The sequence below is a fragment of the Loxodonta africana genome, chromosome 4 (assembly GCF_030014295.1).
Source record: "Loxodonta africana isolate mLoxAfr1 chromosome 4, mLoxAfr1.hap2, whole genome shotgun sequence".
Taxonomy (NCBI): Eukaryota; Metazoa; Chordata; class Mammalia; order Proboscidea; family Elephantidae; genus Loxodonta; species Loxodonta africana.
Window position 1 is genome coordinate 139,608,583 of NC_087345.1, and position 21,676 is coordinate 139,630,258.

The 21,676-nt window shown below is 40.8% G+C and overlaps 1 protein-coding gene across 10 annotated transcripts in view; it reads left to right on the top strand.

The window, feature by feature from the left end:
• The first annotated feature begins 1,448 nt into the window (after positions 1–1,448).
• Positions 1,449–21,676, top strand: part of ERC1 (ELKS/RAB6-interacting/CAST family member 1) — a 528,761-nt gene continuing 508,533 nt past the window's right edge. For 8 of the 10 annotated variants that reach the window (XM_023548994.2, XM_064284767.1, XM_010590789.3 and 5 more), the window contains exon 1: positions 1,449–1,537. The gene's annotated coding sequence lies outside the window, so the exon portion shown is untranslated. The other 2 variants (XM_064284764.1, XM_064284766.1) reach the window with 2 other exon arrangements.

Sequence of the window (21,676 nt, forward strand, 5' to 3'; positions counted from 1 at the left end):
GTTTTTACTGCGTAAATAGTCAGATGTCCAAGCGAACGAAATATATTAGGATGATTATTTGATGATTATTCGGCAGCTATATAACCTTCTTCTCTGGCAGTACATAGGCTAACAATTGGTAGCCATATGTCAGATGTACTGAAGGGGGAGACTGTACAGCAGGGCCAGGAACTGCAATGATCTAAGTGTACGATGACCCTGGGAAGGGACAATTAGAGTGGCTGAATGTGAATACCGAGGAGAGAGAGGAAAATGTTGGAGGGATTATGGGGGTCGGTAAACTGGTTAATTACGAGGTGGGGAGAAAGGAGTGAGAGGGAGGGGTAAAACTCCTCCCCTCTCAAGGGCATTTTAAATTATTTGAACAAGCACTGCAGGGCTGGGAATAAACAGAATTCACACCACTCTTACTTCCTCGGTTTAGAGATATTTTACCTACCTTCTTAAATTAATGGCTGCAGCTACTCTCTTTGCATGACTCTGATGAAAGAAAACCGACTGCCATTCAGTCTAAGAAAATCGAGTTGCCTGAAATAAGGCACCAGTTGTTTGGTAGACTCTCCTAGCTGTTAAGAGAACCAAATAAAACTGTTAACGTAGCACAGTATTTGGCACATAGCACGGGGGTGAATGTAAGCATTGATTTCCGCCCACACTCTGCTCTCCTCCCCGGGCATAATAACTACAGAAAAACTCACGTACACTGGCGGTGAGTCTTCTGAGATGCCCAAGTTCTTTCCCTAGGGTCGTGTGGACAGCCCGGAGTTTCTCAGCTTGTATTACTACCTTCTGCGGCCACATTTCGGAAAAGCTAAGGGTGGGGGGGAAAAATGCAACCCCTCTGGGACAAAGGGTGCCCACTGCAGAAGTGGGAGCCCAGCTGTGAATCTACTGACAACCCCAAAGCTACTCCCTAAGGCGGTGGCGGTCCCAGGGTTTGTGTAACGGGCCCTGCGAATGAGGGGGTGGGGCGTCTCTGAGGTTTGGAAAAAAGACAATTCCCGTCTTCGGGCTTCCAGGCCATTCACTTCCTACGGCAAGCAGAAGGAGACAAATGCCGCCTTTCCTCACTCCCACCTACCGCCTTTTGTCAGAGCCTGCTCTCCCTTTACCCTCCCTCGGCCACAGTGTGTGTGTGTGTGTGTGTATGAACGTATGCGAGTACGCTCGCGCTCGTTACTCTGCTTCCGCGCGGAGGTACCGCCGAAGACCTGAATCACTCCCTCTTCCTATCCCCTAACCCGCCTTCCCCCGGAAGGCGCCGGGAGGCCTGCGGGCTTCCGAATCGCGCTCCCGGGAGGGTGAGGGAAAGGGAGGTAATCGGGCGGGGAGGAGGTGGGGCAGCTCGTGGCGTCTCCCGACCCGGGGGACTGTGGGCGGGGCTAGGTGTCGCGCAGGGGGCGGGGCGCAGTGACGTCGGCGGGCGCCCGGACGGTGCTGTGGCTGTGGCGGCGGCGGCGGCGGCGGCGGCGGTAGTGGTGGTGGCGGCAGCGGTGTCGGAGCTTGGGCGGCAGCGGCAGCAGCAGCTCAGAGGAGGGTGAGACGACCGAGATAGCGGCAGCTTGGAAGTCGGGCGGGACCTAGAGCTTCCCGCCTGTCCCTGGCGCTGGGGCTTTCGCCGTTTCTTACCCGGCTTCTTTCTTACGGCCCTGGCTAGGGCAGGGCAGAGCGCCCCCGGGGAGGGGCGGAGCCGTAGGTGAGGCTTCAGGACCCCCTCCCCCTTCTCTCTACGGGGGTGTGTGGGGCTGGAGAGCTCCGGGGGGGGGCGGACCCCACCCTAACCCACCCCAGCCCACCGGCGGGCTCCACCCAGCCGAGCTTCGGGATTGGGCGGGAGCTGAGGCGACAGATGTGGAGAACCGGGGGCAAGAGGTGGGAGTCTGGAGATGGGGGCTCGTCTGGAGATGGGGGCTCTGGGCGCTTGGCGAACGGGGGGTTTATGAGGCGTGATGCTGCGGGCGAGGTAGTGGGGAGATGGAGAAATTGGGGAGCCATGAGGTTGGGGCGCAGTCAGGGTGGATCTATGGGTTTAGGTGACCGATGTAAAATGTTGGAGATGAGGATTCCTTTTTTCCTGTTTTTTTTTTTTTTGTGTGTGTGTGACACAGTGAGGTAGGAGATGAAGGGTTGTATTTCAAAAGGAAGATGGGCTGTGGATGTTGCTTTTGAGGCAGTTGGAGAAGCTATTGTACGAGGTCTCACATTTCTGTTTGAGGGTTTTGGTTATTTTTCTTATTCTAGTGGGGCGGGTGGGGAGGGTATAGGGCGCTGAGAGAAGAGAATCCCATTGCTTTGGCAAGGTTTTGATAAATTGTGAGCGTGGATAGATCTGAAGTTTTACACCCAAGAAGAGTGTGATCTTGGGTTAGACAACTTTCTTTTGGCAGCAAGCATTAGGGAATAGGTCACGTTACCCTAGTTCCTTAAAGGTGTTGTCTTCCAGTCTTTTTTCTGTGCCTAAAAGATCTTTCTATACCATCTTATTTATAAGTTTTATCCTGGCACTTCTAGAGAAGGCTTGAGAATCAGATGTTACTTTGGAGCATACATTTCTGAGTAGTAGTTGCAGGTGGTTGGGGTTGACTGCATTGGGTGAATAAAATGAACAATTTGAACAGTTCTGTTGTAGCTAATTATATGAAAAATGCCTAAATGCTTCAAAGCACGGCTGTTTTTTACAGTCCTTGTTTTCAGTAGACCTTGATATTTAGACAATTTGGGTTCAATTATTGGAGATTATTTTTATTTCTCAATTGAGGATGTGTGTATAATCTTATTAAACACTATAAAAGATGAAATGAAATAATCTTTTTTTTAGGTAGGCCTCTTAATTTCTGAGGCATGTTCTTGGAGTTGAGTGCTTTTAAAATATTCTTTACTAAAATGCTAGGGGGCATTGTGCTTGACACTTTACAGGGAGATGTTACTAAGAGTAAACAGTGTTCTTCACATCAGTGTTTCACAACTTACTTAGCACAGTAAATCAGAATCTTCTTTTCTGAATTCCTGCTCCCTATTAGGTTGCAGTGTTCACTGACCTTGCATATCAGTGTCATTTAAGCTATTTCTTGCCTAGAAAACAGGTCCAGTGATAGACATGTATTATGTAATGGATAGAAGTTGTCATGACCCTCAATAACTCATTTATGGAGGAAGAGAAACCGTCATGAAGTGAAATTTAAGCAGTGACTTTCCCAAGGCTTACCCAATTTATTTGGGAAAATAGCCAGAGAAGTCTTTCGTGTGTAACCCCAAAGAGAAATATACAGATGTCAGTTTCAGTAGTTACAGATCATTGCCTTTCTACATGCCTATTTAACGAGCAATATCTTCTAGCAAATACTTCTGCTTGTGGAGACTTACAGGATACAGTTAAGAGGGCGTAATAGCTATTAAGTGAGAAAGGGTATGGTCTCATTTATGAGGATAAATCAAATAACTGTATTCAGACAGATTGAATTATAGGTTGGTACAGTGAATACTTTTGCTTTTGGGATAGTTACTTAAAAGGAAAAAATTAAAATTCACATATCTAGTTTTGGCTTTTCAATTTTACTTTGATTTAATTGAGTACACATGGGGTCAAATGTGACCTAAGCTACAAGGTAAAACTGTGCTGTTAAGTGATACTTGCATGACTCATAGTGGGATGTGATTCTTCTGCTTGTAGGAATGAGATCATATGATTTGAAGGAAAGTTTAAGGTAGAAATGACCTATTTCTGTTTAGAATTCCTTATGCCTGAAAAGTGCTACATTTTATTTTTCAAGAAATGTTACTTAAACATTCTTTAAAGAGGTAGAAAATCTAATCGCCAACTTTATTTGGAAAGGAAAGAGACCCTGGATAAGCAAAGCACTGCTGAAGAAGAACAAAGTAGGAGGCCTCACGCTTCCCGATCTCAGAACCTGCTATGTAGCCACAGTAGTCAAAACAGCCTCGTACTGTACAACGACAGACACATAGACGAGTGGAATAGAATTGAGAACTAAGAAGTAAATCCATCTACCTGATCTTCAGCAAAGGGCAGAAATCCATTAAATGGAGAAGAGTCCCTTTAACAGATGGTGCTGGCAAAACTGGATATCCATTTGCAGAAAAATGAAACAGGATCCACACCTCACACCATATACAAAAACTAACTCAAGATGGATCGAAGACCTAAGTGTAAGACCTAAAACTATAAAGATCTTGAAAGAAAAAATAGGGACAAACCTAGGGGCCCTTAATTTATGGCACAAATAGACTATCAAACATAACTAAAAGTACACAAACAGTAGAAGGTAAACTAGACGACTGGGATCTCCTAAAAATTAAATGCTTACGTACATCAAAAGACTTCTCCAAAAGAGTAAAAAGAGAACCTACAGATTGGCAAAATTTTTTTGGCAGTGATATATCTGACAAGGGAGTAATCTCAAAAATGTATAGAAAACTTCAATACCTCAACAGCAAAAAGGCAAACAATCCAATTAAAAAATTGGCAAAGGTCAAGAACACATACTTCACCAAAGAAGACATATAGGTGACCAAGAAATATATGAAGAGACACTTGTGAGCATTAGCCATTAGAGAGTTGCAAATCAAAACAACAAGGCAGTGTCATCGCACTTTGGCAATAATGACAGTGATGAAAAAAAAAAAAACAAACAACAAATGCTGGTGAGGATGTGGAAGATTGGAACCCTTATACACTGCTGGTGGAATTGTAAAACGGCATAACCACTGTGGAAAGTGGTATGGTGCTTCCTTAAAAAGTTAGAGATACAGATACCATATGATCCAGTAATCCCACTATGTATATAATCCTAGAGAAATAAGAGCCGTGGCAAGAATAGATTTGTGCACACCCACGTTCATCACAGCATTGTTCACACTAGCAAAAAGATGGAAGCAACCTAAGTGCCTGTTAACAGATGAATAGATGAACAAACTACGGTACTCACACACAATGGAATACTATACAGTGTTAAAGAATAAAGGTGAACCTGGATGGACCTGGAGAACGTTATGCTAAGTGAAATAAGTCAAATACAAAAGGACAAATATTGTATGAGACCACTATTATAAAAAGTAAAGAAAAGGTTTTACACATAGAGAGAAACATTCTTTGATGGTTACCAGGTTTGGGGGGGGAGAGAGGGGAAATCGCTAACTAGAGAGTAGAAATGCATTAACTTGAGTGAAAGGAGAGGCAGTACACAATAAGGGGGAGGTCAGCACAACATGCCCAAGGCAAAGGAAGACACCGGAGTTAAGGAGATACGCAAGAGTAAAAGGCAACAATGGTAAATACTGTTAGGTACACAATCCTGCAATAACAGTAATAAACAGTAATTTATGAGTGGATACATACGTAGATACATGTGCTGAACAGGTGTGGATGGTGTATGGGAGTAAACCGAGGAGCCTGTGTAGGTTTGTCAGAGGATATTTCTACATAGATATTTGTATGTGCTACAAATATATCCATGTATATAGTAGAGCACAGAGGGGGCAAAATTATGAAAACTCCTTAACCAAATACCTTGAGGGACCGAGTCACAGGGCTTGAGGACCGTAGTCTTGGGGGACATCTAGGTCAATTGGCATAACATAGTCCATAAAGATAATGTTCTACATCCTACTTTGTTGAGTAGCGACTGGGGTATTAAAAGCTTGTGAGCAGCTATCTAAGATACAACTATCGCTCTCTTCCCATCTGGAGCAAAGAAGAATAAAATCAGAGACTCAAGGAAACAATTAGTCCAAAGGACTAATGGACCACAGGAAACACAGCCTCTGCTAGCCTGAGACCAGAATTAGATGGTGCTGGCTTTTTTTTTTTGGCTACCACTGCAGACTGCTCTGAACAGGATCACAGTAGAACGTCCTGGACAGAGTGGGAGAAAAATGTAGGACAAAATTCAAATTCATAAAAAAGACCACACTTACTGGAGTGATAGAAACTGGTGGACCCCTGAGACTATGGCCCTTAGGCATCTTTCAAACCTGAAACAACCCACTCCCAGACATCACCTTTCAGCCAAATAACATATGGGCCTGAAAAGTGAACAGTAACACCTGTGAGGAACATGCTCCTCAGAACAATTAACCTTAAGAGACCAAAAGGGCAGCATTTGCTCAGAAACTAAGTTCAAAAGGCAGGAAGGGGCAGGAAAGATGGGTGAATGGAAATGGCTAACCTAGGGAGTTAGTGGATAGAGTGCTGTCACACTGAGGTGATGGCAACTAATGTCACAAAACAAGATGTGTATAAATTGTTGAATGGGAATCTAATTTGCTCTGTAAACTTTCACCCAAACCATAATAAAATGTTCCACCCCCCAAAAAAAGTCACGAGTCATAACTAGTTTTTTTCTTCATTATTAAAATTGTAGATAAGTATTTAAGTCTGCTAAGTAAACGTTACATTAAGACTTCTTGTTAGCTTCTGTCAACTTTTTTCTGTCAACTCATGGAGACCTCATGCGTTACAGAGTAGAACTGCTCCATAGGGTTTTCTTGATTGTAATCTTTATAGAAGCAGTTTGCCAGGCCTTTCTTTTGCGGAGCTGATGGGTGGGTTCAAGCTGTTAGCTTTTAAATTAGCAGCCAATCACAAACTGCTTGCGCCATCCAGACTTTTAAGTTTAAGACTGGAAACTTAAAAAGTGACGGTTTTCATAGTAACAGGTGCTCTTTTTCTGCACTATGTTTATGCTTTTAGAAGGTAGTATAAGAGCAGACAAATGTGTGTTTTACACATATTGTATCAGAAGCATTGGTGGAGGAAGATCAGAGAATGAAGCAGTTTGGTTAATCAAATGATAATAAGTACATCAGTTATCAATTTTCAGAGAAATATAGTGTAGAACATGCAGAGATTATGTAGAGTATAATTCTATGGCTCTTCAGGTTTTTCAGTGCCTTGGAGTCAGAGTGAGTTCAAATCCTGACTTTGCCATTATGTGACTGAGGACAAAGTCCTTAACCTCCGTGTGCTTTAATTTCATCATCTGCAAAATGGGAATAATAACAGTTGGACCAGTTACGGATTGAATTGTGTCCCCCAGAAATACGTGTTGTAAAACATAGCTTTTATGCCTGTGGTTATAATCTCATTTGGGAATGGGTTGTCTTTGTTATGTTAATGAGACAGGATTAGTGTAGAGGGTATTTTGAGTCAGTTTCTTTTGAGATATCAAAGATTAAACGCAAGCCAGCAAGCAGAGATGGCCGAATACAGACGCCAGGCATGTGAAGATTGCCCAGGAGCAGAAGCTCAGAAGAGACAAGGACCTTCCTCCAGAGCTGACAGAGAGAAAGCTTTCCCCTAGAACTGGCACTCTGAATTTGGACTTCTAGCTTCCTAGACTGTGAGAAAATAAATTTCTGTTTGTTAAAGCCACCCACTTGTGATATTTCTGTTGTAACAGCACTAGATAACTAAGATGGTACTCAGCCTTGTAAAATGGTTAGATGACTTAATTCCTGTATTTAGAATAGTTCTGGTTTAACTTATTTAATAGCTGGATTAATTTATTGACCTTTTACTGTGAACTTTGTTTATTTATCCATTACATATGGGCGTGTGTATATATATGTATGCACACACACATACATACATATGTATACATATATACAGGATTCTCTGGGTGGCACAAATGGTTAAGTGCTTGACTGTTAGCTGGAAGGTTGGCGGTTTGAACCCACCCAAGGGTGCCTTGGAGGACAGGTGTGGTAATCTGCTTTTGAATGGCCACAGCCTTGAGAACCCTATGGAGCAGTTCTGCTCTGCACACAGGGGGTCACCATGAGTTGGAACTGACTGGATGGCAACTAGCCACAAGGTATATATATTGAGCACCTATTACGCACCACATGTTCTGGGTACTGGCGATACAACTGAACAAAGCAGACAAAAATCTATTCTCGTGGAGCTTTTGTATTCTAGTTAGAGAGACAAGTAATAAAATAAATTGCATAGTAAATTAAAAGTGGATAAGTGCTATGAAAAGAAATTAAGCGGGAGAGGGAGATAGGTAATGGGGGCATAGGACAGGGGTGGCTGGAGGCCTTATTTTGAGGAAGGTGGGAAGCCACTGTGGAGTTTTTAACGAAGGAATGATATAATCTGACTTAGGTTTTAAAATAATTGCTCTGTATGTATGTAGTATGGGAACTTACAGTGCAAGACAGAAGCAAGGACACTAGTCAGGAGGTTAGATTGTAATATTCCAGGCCAGAGTAGCTCTGACTAAGGTGAAGTGGTGAAGAGTGTGTGGATTTTGGGTATGTTTTAAAGGCAGAGCAATTAGTGTTTGGTGGTGATTGGATGTGGGATGTGAGCAGAAGATAAGGGATAACTAAGGCTTTTGGCCTGAGCAACTAGAAAAAAAAATTCCAGTAACTGAGATGGAGAAGGCTGTTGGTGGAGCAAGTTTGGGAAGAGATCAGAAGTTTAGGGGAGATGTCTAGGTTTTAGTGAGAAATTTAACTGTTGTCAGGTTATATATGGTATTTAAAATTATGAAATGGCTGAGATCATCAGGGAATGAATTTAGATAGAGAAAAGATCCCAACATCTGAGCCTTGGGTACACCGATTCATTTATTTATTCATTCAAGTTATTTATTATGATTCTAGGTACTTTTTTAGGCACTGGAGTGAACAGAACTGACAAAAATCCCTGCCTTCCAAGGTCATGGAAGCTCCATAGCACATCCAAACTCCCTGAGGGATTGAAACATTGGGCTGAGGGCTGTGGAGACCATAGTCTTGGGGAACATTTAGCTCAATTGGCATAACATGGTTTATAAAGAAAGTGTTCTACATTCTACTTTGGTGAGTAGCATCTGTGGTCTTAAAAGCTTGTGAGTGGCCATCTAAGATACTCCACCAGTCTCAGCCTATCTGGAGCAAGGGAGAATGAAGAAAACCTAAGACACAAGAGAAAGATTAGTCCAACTACTACGGTCTGCACCAGACTGAGTCCAGCACAACTACATGGTGCCTGGCTACCACCATTGACTGCTGTGACAGAGATCACAATAGAGGGTCCCAGACAGAGCTGGAGAAGAATGTAGAAAAAAATTCTAACTCAAAAACAGACCAGACTTACTGGCCTGAGAGAGACTGGAGAAACCCTGAGAATATGGCTCCCAGACACCTTTTTAGCCCAATAGTCAAGTCACTCCTAAGGTTCACCCTTCAGCCAGAGATTAGACAGGCCCATAAAACAAAACGAGACTAAAGGGCACACCAGCCCAGGGACAATGACAAGAAGGCAGGAGGGGACAGGAAATCTGGTATTATGGAACCCAGGGTCGAAAAGGGAGAGTGTTGACATGTTGTGAGCTTGGTAACCAATGTCACAAAATGGTATGTGTACTAATGGTTTAATGAGAAGCTAGTTTGTTCTATAAACCATCTAAAGTACAATTAAAAAAAAAATACATTAGGTGGAATTGAAAAAAAAGAAGAATCCCTGCCTTCATGGAACTTACATTCTAGATACACTGGGGAACGAATAGGAACTCAACAAAGGGGGTTGATAAGAGACCATTGAGTTAGGAGGAAAACCAGGGAAGTGTGATGTACTGGAAGTGAAGGAAAGGAATTTTCAAGGAGGAGGGAATGATCAACTCCTATTGTTTAAAGATGCGTCAGAGCATTGGGTAAGAGAATTTTGCTTGATGAGAATGTCTAGTAACAGAAATGACTAAATGCTTTTCAGTGTGAGGTGAATGAGACAAGTGTAAGAATGGTTCAATTTTTTTACTTCTCTGAACCCACTTGAAAAAAAATTTATTCTTTTCAGAACAAAATAGGCAGCCTGGGAGTGTATGCCTGTACTAAGAGTATGCGTGTTGAGTGTTTGCGTGGTGTTGTTTCTAATCTTATGCATGCTTATTTTTTTTAAAAAATAGATAATACATGTACCAAATCAGAAGGTATGAAAGAGTGTACAGGGAAAAGTAAGTCTCTCCTGTCCCATCCGGTTCTCCTTTCTGGAGGCAACCACTGCTTCCAGTTTCTTGCTTTTCCTACCAGTGAAATTCTGTGGATATACAGGCAATAATATGGCACTTAGCTATCTTAAAATGAGTAAATATAACTAATATTTTCTCTTCTAGGCATTTTTTGCAGGCTAAATATTTGTTTTCATAATTTAAGTCTAGCTACCTGCAGACCATTTTGTTTCATAAAGCTGTATTGAGATGTAATTTGAATACCATACAATTCACCTGTTTAAAGTATACAGTTTAGTGGTTTTGGTATATTACAGAGTTGTGCTACCATCAGTATGATCAATACTGGGATATTTTCATCGCCCTAAAAAGAAGTTAGCAGTCACTTCCCTGGCCTTTTGATTTTTTATAGTAAGTATTAATTGTTTTGCTTAGTATGTGGGGAAAATGTTTGTGGAATGCTTTGTTACCAACTAAATGGAAGCCATTTAGCGTGTACTTTTAATAGTCTCAAATTGAATAGAAACGTTGTTATGTTTAGTTGCCTTTGAGTCACTTCCTACTCCTCATGAACCCACGTGCTACAGAGTAGAACTGCTCCACAGGGTTTTCAAGACTGTAATCTTAACAGAAACAGATTGTCAGACCTATCTGTTTCCCCGGTATTGCTGGGTGGGTTTGAACCACCAACCTTTATTTAGGTTAGCAGATGAGAGCAAGCCATATGTGTAGAAGTTAAATTAGATTTTTTTTTTTCTTTTTAGTTGAGTGAATACTTGTGAAATGTTTTAATTTTCTAAGCACCTTGTTTTTATCGTTCATTAATTTATCAAATACTGGTGCTCCAATCCCGGGCTAGGCCAGATGGATTCCATGGTGAATAAGCGATGGGGTCCTTATTCTTACAGAGCTTCAGTCTAGTGGGAGAAGAGGAGAAGTTAACAAATTTGTGGTATGCTGAGATGAGTGCTTCAACCAGTGAGGTGACGTATAGGTGCTACATAGGAGGGGACCCTAAGCTGGACTGTGGGAAGATCTAAGATGAGGTCTTAAGGATAGGTAGGATCTGGCTAAATTCAAAGGGTGCAAGCAGAGGGAACAGCACGACCACAACCCAAGGCAAGAGAAAGTTTTAGGGCAAATTGGATGATCTGTAAATAGTTCGGTATGGCTGTAGTGTTGAGTGCTAATGTGAGGGGTCCTGTCACTCCCCCTTTCTTTTGTTTGCTTGACAGCTATTTTAAGGCTCATTGGTGGGTTGAAAGAAAAGGTTGAGAAAATAAAATTAGGTAGTTTTACTCCCACATGTTAGTATTTCTGGGCAAAGTTTGGTTTATTTCTTATGGTATTGTTCAAAGAGTACCTCTTAGCTGTTTCAGGATCCATGGTGATTGTGACTAGAAAGTATATGCTGGAATGGGAGGCATTATTTTGTCAAGTTTTGCTGAGTTGTTGCTTCAAGAATTAAAGATACACTACTGACCTGTGAGTTTTATTTTTCTGTTTTTCCCTGACTTTTATTCTCCCACCCAGATGTATATCTTCCCAGTGTATATTAAATGTGCTTAGGTAATTTCTTAAAAAGACCATTTTGTCTTTAGGAAAAGATTATTAATAAAAGGGAAATTAAGGAGAGAATACATTTAGGAAAATAATAGGGCAGTAGAACTTTACCAGGTTTTTGTGAAGCATTACTAGTGAATTAAACCAGTGAATTATTGTTGTTTTTGTTCATTGCTGCATCTGTGGTGTCTAGAACAGTGCCTGGCATATAATAGGCGCTCCATAAATATTTGCTGAATGAATGAATGAAAGAAAAAACAATGGGCTAAGTAGATGGGGAAAAGGGGAGAGGTAGGTTACATGGCTAATTGAGCCCTGGTAGTGCAGTGACTTAAGTGCTTGACTGCTAACCAAAAAGTTGGTGGTTTGAACCCACCAGCCACTCCATGGGAGAAAGATATGGCAGTTGTGTGACCCTATTTGCTCTCCCTGTAATGTGACAACACACTCTTCCTTTCCATCCTGGATTTCCCCTGTCCATTCAACCAGCTCCCGTCCCTTTCTGCCTTCTCATCTTGCGTCTGGAGAAGAGCTGCCCATTTAGTCTCATGTATCTACTTGAACTAAGGAGCACACTCTTCACCAGTATCATTTTATGTCTTATCTATTTATTTGTCTGAAGAGTTGGCTTTGGGAATGATTTTAGTCCTGATTAAGAGAGTCTGGGGGCTATGTCTTCTGGGGTTCCTCCAGTCTCAGACGATTAAGTCTGGTATTTTTACTAGAATTTGAGTTCAGCACCCCACTTTTTTCCTGCTGTGTCAGGGACTTTCTGTTGGGTTCAGCGTCAGGGCAGTCATTGGTGGTTGCCAGGCACCATCTAGTTCTTCTGGTCTCAGGCTGATGGAGCCTCTGGTTTATGTGGCCCGTTCTGTCTCTTGGGCTAATATTTTCCTTGTGCCTTTGGTTTTCTTCATTCTCCTTTGATCCAGGTGGGTTGGGACCAATTGATGTATCTTAGATGGCCGCTTGCTAGCGTTTAAGACTTCAGACGCCACTCACCAAAGTGGAATGCAGAACATTTTCTTAATAAGCTTTGTTATGCCAGTTGACCTAGATGTCCCCTGAAACCATGGTCCTCAGGTCCCCACCACTGCTACTCTGTCTCTCAGAGTGTTTGATTGTATTCAGGAAACTTCTTAGCTTTTGGTTTAGTCTGGTTGTGCTGACTTCCCCTGTGTTGTGTGTTGTCCTTCCCTTCACCTAAGATAATTCATGTCTACTCTCTAGTTAGCGAGTACCCTCTCCATTCCTCCCCACCCTTATAACCATCAAAGAATGTTTTCTTCTATGTTTAAACCTTTTCTTGAGTTCTTATAATAGTGGCCTCATACAATATTTGTTGAGGCTGATTTTTGCCAGCTGATGCTTTCATTCTCTTTAGGGAACAGTATGGTGGGTCTAGTACTTTTTTTTTTTTTTTTAATTGTGATAAAAATGTATATAACAAAACATTTGCCATTTCAACATTATTTACAGGTATAACTCCATGACACTACTTTGTCATGTTGTGCAACTGTCACCACTCTCTTTCCAGAATTTTCCCCTGAGGCGTAACTCAGTGTTTCCCCCTTTCTCCTGCCCCCGATAACTCTGGTCTCTGTGCATTTGCCTGTTCTTGATATTTCATATAATTGGGTAATACAGTATTTATTCTTTTGTGATTGATTTATTTCACTTTGCATAGTGTTTTCAAGGTTTGCTCATGCTATAGCATGTATCTGGAGTTCATTTCTCTTCATTGGTGAATAATTTTCCAGTGTATGTATGTATCTACCACATTTTGTTTATCCATTCATCTGTTGGTAGACATCCAGTTGTTTCCACCTTTCGGCTATTGTAGATAGTGCTGCAGTGAACATTGGTATATAAGTATCTGTTTGAAATCTTCACCAACACTTGTTTCCCTGTTTTTTTTTTTTTTTAACTTTTTCTGATCGTAGTCATCCTACAGTGGCTGTAGAGTCAGTGCCGACTGATGGTGACCTCCTGTGTGTCAGACTAGAACTGTGCTTCGTAGGGTTTTCAGTGGCTGCTTTTTCAGAAGTAGATTTCTAGGCTTTTTTTTTTTTTTTTGAGGCACTTCTGGGTGAATTTGAACTGCGATCCTTTTGGTTTGAGTATTAACTGTTTGTGCCATTATCTCTTTGTGGTTTTCATTTGCATCTCCCTAATGATGTATGGGAAACCCTGGTGGCGTAGTGGTTGAGTGCTGCAGCTGCTAACCAAAAGGTCTGCAGTTCGAATCCACCAGGCGCTCCTTGGAAACTCTATGGGGCAGTTCTACTCTGTCCTATAGGGTCGCTATGAGTCGGAATCAACTCGACGGCAGTGAGTGGGTTTTTAATGATGTATGATGGAACTCTGGTGGTGCAATGGTTAAGTGCTTGGCTGCTAACCGAAATGTTGGTAGTTTGAACGCACCCAGTGGCTCCACCAGAGGAAGACCTGGTGATTGGCTTTTGTAAAGATGACCCCGTAAAAAACCAAACCCATTCATCTGTTGGTAGGCATTCCAGTTGTTTCTACCATTTGGCTGTTTGACAGTTGTAGTTAATGAGAAGGAAAATACGACTCTTAAAAACAGACATGGTATCTTTCATTGAGCTAATATGGAAGATGGAATTAGAAAGGAAATCCGAACTTATGAAAAATTTAAATTACAGACTATTGGGAAGGAAATTCTGTTGTATTATTGCTTAGCATAAATCAGTAGAATTGATAAAATATTACTGACTATAAATGCTGCTGGACTTGGTTTAGTAAAAAGACTAGACTGAGGCGTAGTTACTTTAAAAATTATGTTTTCTTGAACAGGTAAAATAATTATGTGACTAATTTGCTTAACAGATTCTCTGTGAATTGTTGTTACTTTCTCCTTGTGTAACTTTGGGCAAGTTACTTTGTTGTCTAAAACTTAAATTTCTTGTCTATAAAATGGAGATGATAGACCCACTTCATGTGATTGTTGTGATAAATAAATGAGATAATAAATGTAGGACTTCTAGCAGAGTGCTTGGATTGTTGTAAATGCTCAATAAATGTCAACTGCTAGGATGATGCTGCTGGTCGTGGCGATAGTGATGGTAGAGATAAAGATGGTGCCTGACTTACGGAGTCTCTTAGGACATTTGGGGGAACTTCAGAGAGTCATTAGAAGGCTGGAGAATGGCAGTCATGTTAATTTTTTTCTAGGAGGAAGGAAGTGGATACAAAAGACTGTAGACCAGCACTGTCCAATAGAACTTTCTTTGATAATGGAGATGTTCTATATTGTCACTGCCTAATACAATAGTTACTAGTCACTTGTTGCTGTTGAACGCTTGAAGTGTGGCTCTTGTGAGATATGGAATTGTTAATTTTGTTAAAACTGATTTAAATAGCCACTTGTGACTGGCTACTGTGTTGGACAGCACAGTTACCCAGTTTTAGACTTGATGAATCTACTATTGCCCTCTAGCAGTATTTGAGCACAGATTATTTAAAGGCAGTTTTAGAGACTTTGACAAGGCAAGTAGTGATCACGAGGACCCAGCATGGATTCACAAAGTCACGTCAGAGAATAATTCTGGTTTCCTAGAATTGACATGGTTACTAGGCTGATAAAAAGGAAATACAGTAGTTATAATGTATCTAGACTTCAACTAAATCTTTTCATGCCATCTTTGTGGGAAATATTAAAAAAGTCCTTGATCTCATGACTGTTCATTACCGAGTAGATAGGTATATGACTAAATAGTTGATGAGTGAATGAGTGGATAATAGTACAATTAAGTGAATTTGTAACTTTTTAAATGGCTGTAACCAGAGGATGGAAATTTGCTTATTCGAGATGATGGGTTTGAGGAATGTGTTAGAGGACTCATCTATGTGTTCACTGAAATGACCCATGATGGTGGCAGGAGTGGTAAAGTAGAAGATGGTGGTGTCTGTAACTTAGTTGCCAGCATATCCTCATCGAGTGTTGGGGATGTCCAGGTGGTCATTAGCTGAGTGAAGGGGAGAAGGTAAAAGGATATGTTGTTGAATAGCATGAGAATCAGATTAATAGGGATTTTACATGAGGCTTCAGGAATAATGGTCTGGAAGTGGCACTGAGAGAAAGGAAGATACCAACCTTATTTCCCAGTACTGAGTGTGGAATGTGACAGACTGAATACGTTCCATTTGAAAGGGCTGTTTTTTCACTGAAGGCAGAGAGGTAGCAAGAACATTTCTTGAAGAAGTTGAGGACTTTTAGAGGAGTTCGTCGGTGAATAAATTAGCTCCACAAGAGCTACTTTATTTCATGTATTGATTTCTTACTATCATCATGTAAACATGTTCAGATCTCTCTTATTCTAACAAAAAACTCCAACTTCATACCTTCCCTAACTATTGTTACAAGTTGCTCTCTCCTTTATAGCCAACTTTTAAAGAGTTGTCTGCATTTGCTGTACGTCTCCATTTTTTTCACCTGTCATTTTCTTCTCAGTCTATTTCTATCTTGTTTATATCCGCTATTTCACTGTAACTGCTTTGCTGGGGTTTCTAATGTCCCTGAAACCAATGGCTGTTTTTCTGTCCTCATCTTATTTAACCTCTTAGCAGCTGTATTAGTTGTCTATTGCCACGTGACAAATTACCCCAAAATCTAGCAGCTTAAAACAAGAAACATTATTATTTCACAGTTTCTGTGGCTCAGGAATTCTGATGTGGTACCTCTGACTCAGGGCTTCTCATCAGGTTGCAGTCAAGGTGTTGACTGGGGCTGCAGTCATCTCAAAGCTCCAATGGGGGAGGACCTATTTCCGAGCTCACTCAGGTGACTGCTGGCAGGCCTCAGGTCCTTGCTGACTGTCGGCTGGAGAAATCAGTCCGTTACCACTTGAGTGCCTCCGTGGGACTACTGACAACAGGGTACTTTGCTTCTTCTAGATCAAGGGCTCTGTGGGGGAAGGGGAGGAGATGTTACTCAGTCTTTTTGTAACTTAATCTCAGAAATGAAATTCTGTCACTTTTGCAGTGTGGTTCTGCATTGGTTAATGTCCATGACACTTTCTGTGAAACAGTAGGTTATGTGATTTGAATGTTGTGTGAATACCGTATTACCGACAGTCCCCGGGTTATGTACGTCTGACTTGTGGGCAACTTGAATTTAAGAACAGATTGCCAAAAGCCTATCATATTAAAAGTTTAAGTTAAATCCTGTGGTTTGTAATGACAAGCGCAAATACTACTTTGCGATGCTCATGAAAGCATTGCGCCATTTGGAAGTGTTTCTTAAGTGTTTTATATGCATACCCATAAAACCAAACCCATTGCTGTCAAGTCAATTCAGACTTATAGCTGCCCTGTAGGACAGAGTAGAACTGCCCCATGGTTGCCAAGGAGAGGCTGGTAGATTCAAACTGCCGACCTTTTGGTTATCAGCCTGAGCTCTTAACCACTGCACCACCGGGGCTCCTTTATATGCACAAGAAGGTAAAATCATACTATATACCAAGACAAATATTTGTCTGACACTAAATTAGAAGCATGTATACCTGTTGCGACTTACTTGCAAATTTGACTTAAAGACGGACATAGGACTGCATCTTGTTTGTAACTGGAGACTGACTGTACATGTGTTACATGGGGGAAGCTGTCGCGCTCACTACGTCTGGTTACTTCCACTATGTCCCGTTCTGTGATTGAGATTTCTGAACTCTACCTTATGGGACCACAGATGCATATGTGGTCAGACATTGCCCAAATGGATGTTATGCGGCACATGATTGTATGTGTATTTTTTTAAAGCATCAACCAGGATTTTCTTCAAAAGTTCAAAATGAGGATTGTTTCTTTATTTAAGAAATTCATATTAAAATCCCTTTAAATAGTATAGCAAAAAGATAATTTGCTATACTAAGTTTTATTTTCATATTTATCCAAGAGTACACATCTATTTCCTTTTTTCCTCTTTCTTCCCTCATTCAAAAATGTTTACGGAAGATCTAATATACTTCATTTATATAATACAACTCTGTGTATTGTGCTAGGTCTTGGCAATGTCATGTTTGAGACACTGTCTCTGCCCTCAGGATGCTAATGACTGGGGTGGAAAGCAAGTAAACAGGCAATTACAGTAGAGGGTGATAAGTGTCAATGATGTGGGCAAGAACAGAAAAGAGGAAGGGAGTCCAAAAGATGAGGCTGGAAATTGGGTTTGGGTGATGGAGGGCTTTGTAAACCAAGTTAGAGTTCGGACTTTAACCTTAGGGCTGTGGCAAGACATTGGAGACTTTTGGATAAAGGAGTAAGTTTTTATTTACGTTTTACAAGGAGTGAGTTGGATGAGGCTAAGTGTGGAGACCTCTTGGGGGGCTGTGGCTGTAATCCTCTGAAAGCCTTAAAACTAAAGTAGTAACAGCGGGGGGAGAGAGAAACATACAGAATAGAAAGATTTTAAGAAGGGCAGTTGAAAAAAATCAATTGTCATCAAGTTGACTCTGACTTAACGGTGACCCCACGTGTGTCAGAGTAGAATTGTGCTACATAGGTTTTCAGTGGCTGATTTTTAGGGAGTAGATCACCAGGCCTCTATGAGTTGGAATTGCTTGACAGCAACGAGTTTGGTTTTTGGTTTTCTTCCAAGGTGCCTCTGGGTGAACTCCAACCTTGCTGTTAGCAGCTGAGCATGTTAACTGTTTGTACCACCTAGGGACTGCAAATGGACTGGGTGATTTACTCTGTGTGTGTGTGTGTGTGTGTATATATACTTTTGTGGGAAAAGACAGATGATGGGGAGGGAAGATTAAGGTTTCATGTAAACATTTCCCAGGGGAATGAGTACTAATAAAGCTGGTATATTGTGATGCATGAACTGTTATTTGCAGTGGGATACCTACACTTTTTCACTTAAAGTTTAAAAAAATTATGAGAAGTTTCAGGCATGCAAAAAATTACAGAGAATTGTGTAATTAATACCTGTGTATCCACCACCTAGCTTAAGATATAAAATATTATAGAGTTGAAACTCCTTGGGTAGCTCCTCCGCATTATGAGTCTCTTCATTTACTAGCAAATGATGTGGATGTTATAATCTTATCAGATAATACACACCAATATCCAAGATCTTTTGGACCAGAATTCAGAGTTTTTCAGATTTTAGGAAGGTGATGTGATGCTTGTATCATACATATTATTATGTAATTCTCCATGCAGGGTCTGGGCTAGGTGCCTCAGTTCTCTTATCAAACACATTGGTATTTCAGCATATTCAGTTCAGGTCAGGTTTTGCCACCGTATGAGTTATAAAATTTTTGGGTTTTCAGAGATCTTTAGAATTTATGGATAAGGGATTGTGAACGAGTATATCTTTTCACTGTGTTTGTTTGGTTTAATGAGTCTGGAAAGATCTGTTGAATTTTGGGTTGAACTAACAATAATATAGTATGAACATGTGATATAAAATGCAAGATAATATAACTAAAGTCCAAATAATGTAATATTGTAGAATTTTAAGAAATTGGGATATACCAGTGAGAACTGGAGTCGTCGGGGAAGTCTACCCAAACTAGAACTTGACTCTCTTGAACTAAGTGGCACAGATTGCTGATACACAGAGAGAACTATGATTAATGAATTTTGTCTAAGTATCTACTTGACAAGGTCTTTGTTATGGTGAGAACTTTGATAGAACTTACATTAACTTGATTAACTGATTGATAAGAATGAATAAGAACTACAATTAACTTGGTTGGTATAAATTTAGAGTTACTTACCCTTCCATAAAAAAAAGTGAAATGGTCACTATGACAAGTTTTAAGATTGCTCCTTTCCAGTTGATAATAGTGTCACTATTGCTCTTAGCAGAGGTACCCTTTCTGGTAGATATGTCACTGAAAGTGCCACTTTAGCCAAATTTTTATAGTTTTTGGACTCTAGAGAATGAGGAAAATCAGATTAAGGCCATAAAACCTGATGTATGATGTTGTTATTGAGTCGGTTCCAACTCATAGCTGCCCAGTCCTGTGCCATCTTCACAATCACTGTTACCCTTGAGCCCATTGTTGCAGCCACTTTGTCAATCCATCTGGTTGAGGGTCTTCCTCTTTCGATGATCCTCTACTTTACGAAGCATGATGTCTTTCTCCAGGGACTGGTCCCTTCTGATAATATCTCGCCATCCTTGCTTCTAAGGAACATTCTGGTTGTACTTCTTCCAAGACAGATTTGTTCATTTTTCTGGCAGTCTGTGGTATATTCAGTATCCTTCACCAACACTGTAATTCGAAGGCATCAATTCTTCTTTGGTCTTCTTTATTCATTGTCCAGCTTTTGTGTGCATATGAGGCGATTGAAAATACCATGCCTTAGGTCAGGTGCATCTTAGTTCTCAAAGTGACATCTTTGCTTTTTAACACCTAAGACAGGTCTTTTGCAGCAGATTTGCCCAGTGCAATACAGGTATGCATACCGTAATACCTTCATATAGTCAGTTCTCAGTATTCACGGTAGTCGAGTTCTACAAAATCACTGTAGACACTGAATTACAGAATAGGGAACCATTGCTCCTAAGGGAAATACAGAGTTAGGTTCCTGTGAGCCTCTGATAATAGCATTTTTATAATTCAATCAATACATAACCTTGTTTTATGTGTTTTTCTGTTTTAAGACACCTTATTTAATGTGTATTGTTAATTCATTGGCGCGCTGGTGGCAAAGTGGGTTAAGAGCTTGGCTGCTAACCAAGAGATCGGCAGTTTGAATCCACCAGCTGCTCCTTGGATACCCTATGGGGCAGTTAGTTCTGCACTGTCCTGTAGGGTTGCTATGAGTCAGAATTGACTTGATGGCAGTGGGTTTGTTTTGGTTTGGTTGATTGATTAACACTGAGCTAATGTCCAACAGCAGTATAACTCATGCTTATCTAACATATTTTTTTCTATAAGGCACATCACAGCCTTCGTGTGTTTGGGAACACCAGACAGTACTTTAGAACTGTGTTTTGGGAGCTGTTTTAAACAGTGAAGTCACAACAAAAAGCATGAAAATGTGAAAAAGTTGGCACTAAATAGACTGCAAAAAGGACACTTGCTTATAGTCTGAGAGCTGAAACAAGAAAGATAGAGCACTGCCTTGTTTGACCTCAGTTGGGAACGTGTGTGTTGAGTGGCTCAAATTTTTCGCCTCTCCACACATGTCCATGAATGACTGTGAAAGCGCCCTGAGTTGATTTTGGGCTTACAAATAAATTTTTAGTGAGTAGGCAAATTCACAAACAAGGAACCTGAGAATAATGAAGAAAGATTGTACATTTCACTTACACGCTAAGGGTGGAAGCAGAGACATCTGTGCTTTAACTTGTATTTTTTTAAACATCTTCCTACTCCCAGAGATATTAGCAATAAGCATGGTGGCCTGGCCCTTTATGGTGCATATAGTTAACAAGCTTGACTGCTAACTGAAAGGTTAGAGGTTTGCTTCCACCCAGGTACCCTTGAAGAAAGACCTGGTGATCTACTTCCAAAAAAAAAATGAGCTATGAAAACCCTAGAAAGCACTGGTCTACTCTGACACACACGGGGTCACCATGAGTTGAAATCGACTCAGTGGCAACTGGTTAAAGTTAGTGCTGGTGAATGGTGTGGAAATCTTTATTCAAACCCTCAGTTTATAGTAAGGCTTTTTTTTTTTGTAAATGTAAACATAATACTTGCTCACCATAAAAAAGCATATAAACAGGGGAAGAAATGGCTCCATATGACCTTTCAGAAATAGCTTCCATTACTATTCAAATACAGTAAGATCTCTGAGAGCTGGAACTCCATGGGACTCTTGTTTTTCTGGTTCTCACAGGTTTTCTGCCTTTGACAGGGTGCAGTCTGACCACTTTTCTGTCAGTCTCTATTAGTTGAAAATATTTAAGTTTGCCTTCTCTGATGGAATTCTGCCTTACACCGTTCTGGCTTTTGCAGGTTTTACTGTAATTCTTATGTATCTACAAAACATAGGAAATACTTCCTATGTGTATGTAGTACATACGTATATGTATATGCTTTAGTACACAAATAAGATTGTATTCACATTCTTCTGTAATTTGTTTTCCATTTCACAATATATCATAGATATATTTGCATGTTAGATATATTTACTTAAAAGTTATTTGTAACAGCAGCATTATATTTTATAGTTTG